Genomic DNA, 10,032 nt, shown 5'->3' with positions numbered 1-10,032 from the left:
ATTATACTTTGTCTGATACCTACTATTTCTGAAATCGCAATTTGCACATTTGATTTTATTGATTTGACATTCTTTTGTTTTATGTTCCCCAGCACATTTTAAAGAGATACTATTATTATTACATTTGTTACCATTGTGGCCAAACCTGCCACAATTGAAACATGGTTTTACATTACAATAATCATAGATTATACAGTTTTGATATCCAACAAAGAGTCTGTTTTTATTTTCTCTGACATGCTGGTAAATTTCGGCAGGCATTTCTAAAATCACTGTCTGCAGTTCAGTTTTACTGTTTTTGTAGGAGTTCAAGATAATACATTTTCTTTTAAAATTGCTGAAATTTCTCTCATTGATGTCATTGTCTATACTTTTATCGTCCATATTTTCACAATTATCAATTCCAACTACTTTTACTTTAGGGTTAATTACTTGTTCTTTGTTGACTTCACATGATTCTGACAGTTTTGCTTTAAGTTATTTATGTGCTTTAGGACTGACTTTTACTAACACCTTCTTCATTCAAACAATTTATAATTATTTCATCCTTTTTCTTATTTACTTTTTTCGTCTGGATTGATTTGTCTTTAATTAAATAGTGTGAAACTAGTTAATTTATTTTTTCAATATTTTCATATTCTCCAATTTTTTTTTACTATGATCTTAGGTACTCTTTTTGGATTGTTGTAATTTGTATCACTTGTGATAACTTCGACAAAAGTTCTGCTTTTAACAATTGATTTATCGCATTTCTGGTTTTCTAATAGTTCTTTCAATAAATTGTTTTTTTCTTTCAGTTCTTTTCTCTGAAGAGGGCATTTTTACGTTTTAAATTATCATTTTGCAGTTCATCCTCATTCTCATTTATTTTATTTTAAAGTTCTTTTAATATCTGATTTCTTATTTCTTTCCTTTCATGTGTCTTCACTTAAGCAAGTAGGAGTCTCGCCTCATTACTCAGCGTTCTGCTATTCACTTTTGAGGTTAATTCTCTACCATCGTGTTCATTACAGATTCCAAGCACTACACTTAGTTTAACAGCTCCACCCAATCTTTCAAACTCACTTGTATGATATACACTTTCACAAATTATGCACACCACAGTCTTAACAATTTGCGATTGATGACATTTATAAAAAAGTGCTTCGCTACACGACGAGCCTACGCTCATCACGGCCATCGTGGCATGACATTTGTTAAGTAATATTTTTTCAAAAATTTGGTTTGCTAAAATTGCCCTGCTAAAATTATACGATTGAAACGGTCCGCGAAGGGTTAGTACGCGAACGCGAGGAATTCGTGACCCGAGGTTAGTAAATCAGGAGACAAGCACATCCGAAGAACGACAATAAACTTTGATCCACCCAGTAATATCTATTGAGTGGACAAAAGCATTCCCTATCCTCTGAAGTGGGAGACCCACCAGAGGAGAGCTGCTCGTGTGTTGGAGGAGATGAGTAGGGTCTATCTACTACGCACGTTCCGCACACTTAGGTAAACCACGCAGCTATTAGACTGATGTGTAAGGTACACCATATCACCATAAGTCTATGACCAGATAGCACCACTCGGTCGGTAACTTGCCTACGCTAGGCAAGTTATCTGTTGCTGTTCTCTTATCCCCGGGCTGGGCCTGCTGTCACACGATTAAAATCGATAGACGAAAAATGAATCAATTTTGAGTCTATATCTTAATGCCCATTCTTCTCATTGAAAACTATTAACTAAAACCGATTGCGTACATGGAATTTATGATATTAAAATCGATTGGAACCCATAAAAGTATCGATTAAAGTCAATTCAAATAGTAGATAAGTATTATGTTTTTTTCGATTGAATACTAACTGCAAACCACCTGTGGGTTTATTTAAAGTCAGTCCGCAGATGTATCCAGGTAGCTTTTTACTCGCAATTCTCATTAATTAATTATAAGCAATCTTTTTAGTTTTTTTTCGTATTAAACGATAACAAATAAAACATTCGTAATGCGACAGCAGAAAAAGTTCTAGAGAATCAATATTCGTACAAAATGATGGGTCAAGTAATCCTATCGGCCCAGTAGAACCGGAGTAAATAAAAAAAATAAATAAAAAATTCAGCTTTTCTTAAAAAATGTATAACTTAGCCATTTATTGAGATTGAGAGATAAAATTTCGCACATAGGTAGATAATTGTGTTAACATTAAGCGTAAAAGATAGGCACTGTCGGAACAGTGGTTTTTGCGCAGGTAGAGTTTATATGAATACTTCCTGCTGTTTATTAATGACATCTGTGCATGCAAGAAAAAATCTATAAATAGCGTGAAATATTGGGTCCAGTGCTCATTCTGCTCTGACCTCTAAAGGCGGTAACATCGGTAAATCCTATTATTTTGATTATTAAAATTATCTGGAAGATACTTTTATAGTTATTTACACGAATTTATTGCAGTATCAGAAACCGACTGAACGTTCCGAAGACAGCGCAGGTTAAGTTTATACATTATATAAATACTTTCTGGTTGTTTATCAATGACACATACGCATGCGCGAAAAAATGTATAAATAGCGTGAAAAATTGGTTCTAGTGCTCATTCTGCTCTGACTTCTAGAAGCAGTAAGATCGATCAATCCTATTATTTTGATTATTAAAATTATCTGGAATATACTTTTGTAGTTGTTTATTACAGTATCAGAAACAGACTAAATGTTCGGAAGACTAAGCATGTTTAGTTAATATTCATTCTTTTCTGATGTATATCAATGACATCTGCGCATGCAAGAAAAAATGTACAAATAGCGTGAAAAATTTGTTCGAGAGCTTATTCTGCTCTGATCTCTTGAAGCGGTATCATAATCATAGTTATAGATAATTTAGTATCATAAACAGTAATTTTTTGAAGTCTGCGCAGGTTTATATTATTTCTTTTTTGAATTGTGTTTAATAAATTCAATAACTACAACCTTGTGCATAAATTGACCTTATGGGTTTCAATGGAGGAGCGCTGTTCGTTTTGGCGATCGGTGAGACGGATCTAAAATCGTTACCTTTAAGTCGATGCTATTGCACAAGGTTGTTAATTAATTGATGATTCAAATGAGATTTTAATATAATTGAGAGTAAACTTACTCTTATTCATAAAAAAATTATGAACTCGGAAAATTGGAGAAATGCAGAACCGGAGAAACTGAGAACGCCAAAATGGATTTCTCTTTAATATAATAGGGGATGTATAGTGTGAAATAAAACTTACAATTATGGAAAAAGTCAGTACAAAATTTTGTCGAGAAGACGCTTCCCCGCCGCGCGGTGGGGAGAACGTAGGTGAATAGTATTTCTCTCTCAGCTATTCGATTCTAATTCGCGCAAGTCAAAATTTTCGTCGTGTTTATATAGCGCGGAGCAGTGAGAAGAGAGTCGAGCGGCCGTGTTAACAATTACTTCTGCTATTGACGTCAGAGCATGGCTTATGTATGTTTTGTTTTCAGCAGATGTATAAGGTGTGTATATACTGTATTTAGATTTTGTGTGTCTTCCTTCTTGTCAATACTGTTTTCTTGTAGGTGTATGTATAGCATTTTGAAAACAAGTCTCTTATTTAAATTGTTCTCTCTGTCTTTAATTTGGTAATTTTCAAAATGGAAAGTGCGATTCAGGTTATTGATCGTTACCGGCCACCTTGTACACCTAGACACCAAAAACCACGGAGCGCACCACCTAGACCTCGTCATCGGCTACCCTGTACACCTAGACATCGCCCTTGAATTACACCGGCAAACAAAATAGAAAAAGTTGTCTGCGCGAGAAATCAGACCTATCTATCTTTATGTTTTTGGGGTCGCTGAATTCGAATATAAGGTCAGTTAAGCCCCATCACGTCAGGGTCAAGGTCAGTTGGAGGTAAAATTAAGAAGAAAAGGTTTAAAAAAATTAAAATGCCATATATTTATGTTTTTTTGGTCGCTGAATCTGAATCTGGGGTCAGTTTTACCCGATCACGTCAGGTTCAAGGTCAGTTCGAGGTCAAATTGGGAAGTAACGGTTTAAACCGATTAAAATGTCATATCAAAATTTTCCAAAAATGGAAAAAGATACCGAAAAACTGTAAAAAATCTTTCGTTTATATTTTTTTCTTATTTTGCTTTTTTTCCACTAGCTTAGTAACTTTCGATGTCTTTCTTTATTCCTTTTTTCTCTTGTAACGAACTCTTTTTACTTCAAATGACCTATGCAATGGGTTTCTTTTTCTCTTTTTGTTATTTGTTTTAATGTCTCTCTTCAGTGTCCAGCAAAAATCTGCCATCACGTTGACATTCCATCTTCCTTGGTATCGATTCTCCATTACACTTATATCTTGATGAAATCGTTCTCCCTGTTCTTCACTGACATCTCCTAGATTAAGAGGGAAGTAATCAAGATGGGAATGTAAGAAATGCATTTTATAACTCATCAAGCAATCCAAATTTTTGAAATTCTCCAACATTTGTTCAACTAGTTCCTGATAGTTCTCACTCTTTTTATTTTCTAAAAAGTTCTCACGAACTGTTTTAAAACTTTGTTTTGTTTTGTTATCTGAAATGTTTAAGTTGATTTACAGTGAATGCTTTGGTATTGAAGTAGCCAATCAAAATGTAAACTGGGTGCCACAAAAAGTTTGCAGTAGATGTTATACGATGGTAACACGCTGGGAAAGAGATAAAACAGAAAGAAACTTGAAATTTACAAAACCAATGATATGGTCTTTTCCAACGTGTCAAAATGACTGCTATTTTTGTATGACTAATACCAAAGGTTTTAACACGGCTACTAAATCTAAAATTGTATACGCAGACGTTTCTTCAGTAGTGAAACCTGTGAGAATAGAAGTCAGGGATAAAACTGTTAGTATCGAACCCATGGATGTGGACCGCTCAGGCGAAGTAGAAGAAATGCAAGTTGATGAGTCCTGTGACGAAGAAGGTTCTGAGGTTGAAGAATAATCAGACGAAGAATCCTCAAACGAAGAATACCTGCCAGCTAGTACAAGAAAAGCTCCAGAAACCTTTAACCAAGAAGAGTTAAGTGATCTTATTCGAAATTTAGGATTACCTAAAGATGGAGGAGAATATCTAGCGTCAGTTCTTAAAACGAAAAATCTGTTAGCAAAAGGAACAACGGCCACTTTTTACCGAGATAGAGAAAAAGAATTTAGGAATTTTTGTACGAACGATGAAGAGAATTCGTTGGTATATTGTATCGATGTTAAAGGTTTAGTCGATGCAATAAAACCGAATACGTATAAAGACGAGGAATGGAGACTTTTTATTGATTCGTCAAAACGAAGTCTGAAAGCTGTTCTGCTTCATAACGGAAACAGGTTTGCATCCATTCCCATAGCTCACTCGACTAAGCTGAAAGAGACTTATGAAAATTTAGAAATTGTATTGGAAAAAATAAAGTACTTGGAACATCAATGGAAAATTTGTGGTGATCTTAAAATTGCAACCATGATCTTAGGACAACAATCAGGTTTTACTAAAAATCCCTGCTTCTTGTGTTTATGGGATAGTAGAGACAGGGTAAATCACTACGTTAAGAAAGTATGGCCAACTAGAACACATTTTGAACCAGGATCGAGGAACATTATACGTACGCCATTGATTGACCCATCAAACTATCTGCTACCACCACTTCATATCAAACTTGGCCTCATGAAGCAGTTCGTCAAAGCTCTGGATAAAGATGGCGATTGTTTCCAGTATTTGGGAGAAAAGTTTCCCGCAATAAGTGAAGCTAAATTAAAAGAAGGTACTTTTGATGGTCCTCCCATTCGTACTCTATTTGAAGACGAAACATTTATCACAAAAATGAACGACACAGAAAAAGCTGCATGGCAAAGTTTTAAAACAGTTCGTGAGAACTTTTTAGGAAATAAAAAGAGTGAGAACTATCAGGAACTAGTTGAACAAATGTTGGAGAATTTCAAAAATTTGGGTTGTTTGATGAGTTATAAAATGCATTTCTTACATTCCCATCTTGATTACTTCCCTCTTAATCTAGGAGATGTCAGTGAAGAACAGGGAGAACGATTTCATCAAGATATAAGTGTAATGGAGAATCGATACCAAGGAAGATGGAATGTCAACATGATGGCAGATTTTTGCTGGACACTGAAGAGAGAATTTAAACAAATAACAAAAAGAGAAAAAGAAACCCATTGCATAGGTCATTTGAAGTAAAAAGAGTTCGTTACAAGAGAAAAAAGGAGTAAAGAAAGACATCGAGAGTTACTAAGCTAGTGGAAAAAAGCAAAATAAGAAAAAAATATAAACGAAAGCAACTTTTCTCTGTACACAAGGAAGATATTATGTGATTAAATAAGATTTTTTACAATTTTTCGGTATCTTTTTCCATTTTTGGAAAGTTTTGATATGACATTTTAATCGGTTTAAACTGTTTCTTCTCAGTTTGAGCTTGAACTGACCTTGACCCGGACGTGATGGGGCCAAACTGATTCCGGATTTGGATTCAGCGACCAAAAAAACATGAATATATAGCATTTTAATTTTTTTAACCGTTACTTCCCAATTTGACCTCGAACTGACCTTGAACCTGACGCGATCGGGTAAAACTGACCCCAGATTCAGATTCAGCGACCAAAAAAACATGAATGTATGGCATTTTTATTTCTCTTAACCATTTCTTCTCAGTTTGACCTTGAACTGACCTTGAACCTGACGAGATGGGGCCAAACTGATTCCGGATTTGGATTCAGCGACCAAAAAAAAACATGAATATATAGCATTTTAATTTTTTTAACCGTTACTTCCCAATTTGACCTCGAACTGACCTTGAACCTGACGTGATCGGGTAAAACTGACCCCAGATTCAGATTCAGCGACCAAAAAAACATAAATATATGGCATTTTTATTTCTCTTAACCATTTCTTCTCAGTTTGACCTTGAACTGACCTTGAACCTGACGAGATGGGGCCAAACTGATTCCGGATTTGGATTCAGCGACCAAAAAAACATGAATATATAGCATTTTAATTTTTTTAACCGTTACTTCCCAATTTGACCTCGAACTGACCTTGAACCTGACGTGATCGGGTAAAACTGACCCCAGATTCAGTTTCAGCGATCAAAAAAACACAAATATATGGCATTTTTATTTCTCTTAACCATTTCTTCTCAGTTTGACCTTGAACTGACCTTGAACCTGACGTGATCGGGTAAAACTGACCCCAGATTCAGTTTCAGCGACCAAAAAAACATAAATATATGGCATTTTTATTTCTCTTAACCATTTCTTCTCAGTTTGACCTTGAACTGACCTGGAACCTGACGTGATCGGGCCTAACTGACCTTATATTCAAATTCAGCGACCCGAAAAACATGAAGATAGATAGGTCTGATTTCTCGCGCAGACAACTTTTTTTATTTTTTGTGCCGGTGTTATTTTTACACATAGAAACCAAAAACCACGAGGTGAACTACCTAGATGTCGTCATCGGTCACCCTGTACACCTTGACACCGTACTTGAATGATTTTTATACTAAGACCCCGGAAACAACCTGCACCTTGTCATCGGGCACCCTGGCAAGCTAGTTACTGTTACTGCTCCGAAACGCAAATTATGCACCGGCAACCTCTTAATTCTAAATATTGTAATATTTTATTACTGTTCAAAAACATAACCTTAAAATCAAGCAGACAATTTAAACACATTTACTCTGCACAACTGATAGAAATCTTGTGGGAAAGCGATACCGAACTGTATTACTTATAGAAATGTGTGGGAAAGCGTTACCCAACTGTATTACTTATAGAAATCTGTGGGAAAGCGATACCCAACTGTATTACACATAATTGCTTGTGCGGTCAACTTCACGCTCCTACCACTTTTAGGCTAGAAAGCTAACTTCACGGTCCTACCACACTGGAGAAAAAAGTAGATATACTGTTTTGAGCATTCGTGATATAGAAACTCGTTCATTATTAAACGAAACGGCTTTTTAACAAATATTTTCATTGGAAACCATAGTTTAGCTCAGAAAACATACTGATAAGCCAAAAAAACTCATGAACAGTATCGATAAGCATTTTTTTCTGTATCATGAAAAATATAAAAGTAAATAGTGTCACGGGCGTCGCGGCTTCGTCTGCTTCTCAAACTCGCCTTCGTGGCGCTACCGCGCCACTTGATTGAATATTATCTTTATAGAAAAAATTATATTATACATTTTATTTATTTATTTATTTAACCAGAAACGAAAATACAGAGATATATACAAACTCCGCATTTCTGCTAAGATAAACGAGGTTATCTGACCGCAGGGCTGGTATAAATTATTACAAGATAAAAAAATAACAAAATTACTTAAAACTAAAAATTATTCTACATTCACACAAAGATAGTAGCCTCTATACTACTACTTTCTGGCTTTAGTTTTAGCATCATATGCATATAAATACATTTCATTTGTAACATATATATATATTTTTAGATATCAACAATTGGATTTTATCAATTCCTTAATTATTTTCAGTTGACTTGATTTTCCTATTTCTAACATTTTTAAATAGTTTGGTAGTGCATTTAACACTGAGATTGCTTTAATATAACAGTTCTTATCACTCATTCTCTTTTTGCTAATAGGTACGATAATGCTTTTATTTCTAGTAATACTAGACGAGTTGAGTTATTGCATTTTGAGATCATTGCAATACAATTTCAAGGCCTCCAGCGTAAACGATTGTTCGAGATTGAGAGGATTATTTTGCATGACAAAATTATTTTTATTTATTATTTTTAGCATTTTTTTTGTATTTTTTGGATTAAATCTCTATTATTCTTATATGCTCCACCCCAGGCTATGATTCCATAGCTTAATATGCTATGGAAAAAGGCATAGTATATAATCCTCAAAGTCTCAGTTGGCATTGTTTTTGCAATTTTATAAAAGATTCATACGAGATATTTAGTTTTCTTAATAATATATAACATATGCATATCCCATTTTAAATTATAGTCAAAGACTATCCCAAGATATTTGTAGTTCTCAACCCTAGCTAGTTTTTTATCCTATATCTTTACATCTATTTGGTAAGGAACGCTGTCAACATAGCTACCGAAAGTCATACAAACATACTTATCAACATTTAATGATAGCTTATTTACCGCAAGCCATTGTGTATTTTCAACAAATAATCAATTATGTTATCTTGGGCTTTCACCCAGCTATCCCCTGTTGCGATTATAGCAGTATCGTCCGCGTATGATAGAATAGCTTCTTGATGTATCTCTTGAAGTATATCATTTATGTACAATATAAACAACAGTGGAATACTATAATGATGCACTCTGTCGAAAGCCTTCATCAGGTTGAGAAAAGTTACTAAAGTCGGTATACTCTTATTAATATTATTGTACAATAAGTTCATTAGGTAATTTAGTGCATTTTTTGTACCTATTTTTTTTACAAAACCAAATTGGTGTTCGGAGATTATATTTGTTTTGGTTAGAAATTCATAAAGTCTCTTGTGTATTATTTTCTCCAAAATTTTTGCTACGTTTGATATCAATGAAAGAGGCCGATAGTTTGTGATTTTATTTTTTTCACCTGCTTTGTAATCTGGCACAATTTCCGCCTTCTTGAATGCATTAGGCCAAATACCTGTCTCAATGCATAAGATCATAATATAACCTTGGCGGGTAAAAAGCAACCGAATTGGGTTGTTGTTCGGTTGCAGTTGGCTTGCAGTTCGGTTGCTGTCTGATTTACGCGATCATAGCTATTTCATGCAAAAAATGGTACTTACGGGATTATATGAATGCAATCTAAATGCTAATGATAAATAAATAGGTTCGAATAGCAGTATTAATAACAAATAACCGTACATTTACAATATAGCTGGTGAGTACGTGTATAACCAAAAACCTATTAAATCAACAGATGGCGCTAGACTGTAGTGAAAGCGTCATTGATTCGAGCGCACATAAAAGCACAAAGTTTTAAAACATGAATAAGTTGCTCACATTCTTTCAAAAATAAATTATTCACGTAAA

The sequence above is a fragment of the Nasonia vitripennis genome (assembly GCF_009193385.2).
Source record: "Nasonia vitripennis strain AsymCx chromosome 3 unlocalized genomic scaffold, Nvit_psr_1.1 chr3_random0007, whole genome shotgun sequence".
In the NCBI taxonomy this organism is placed as follows: Eukaryota; Metazoa; Arthropoda; class Insecta; order Hymenoptera; family Pteromalidae; genus Nasonia; species Nasonia vitripennis.
Note: the sequence above shows the minus strand (reverse complement) of the source record.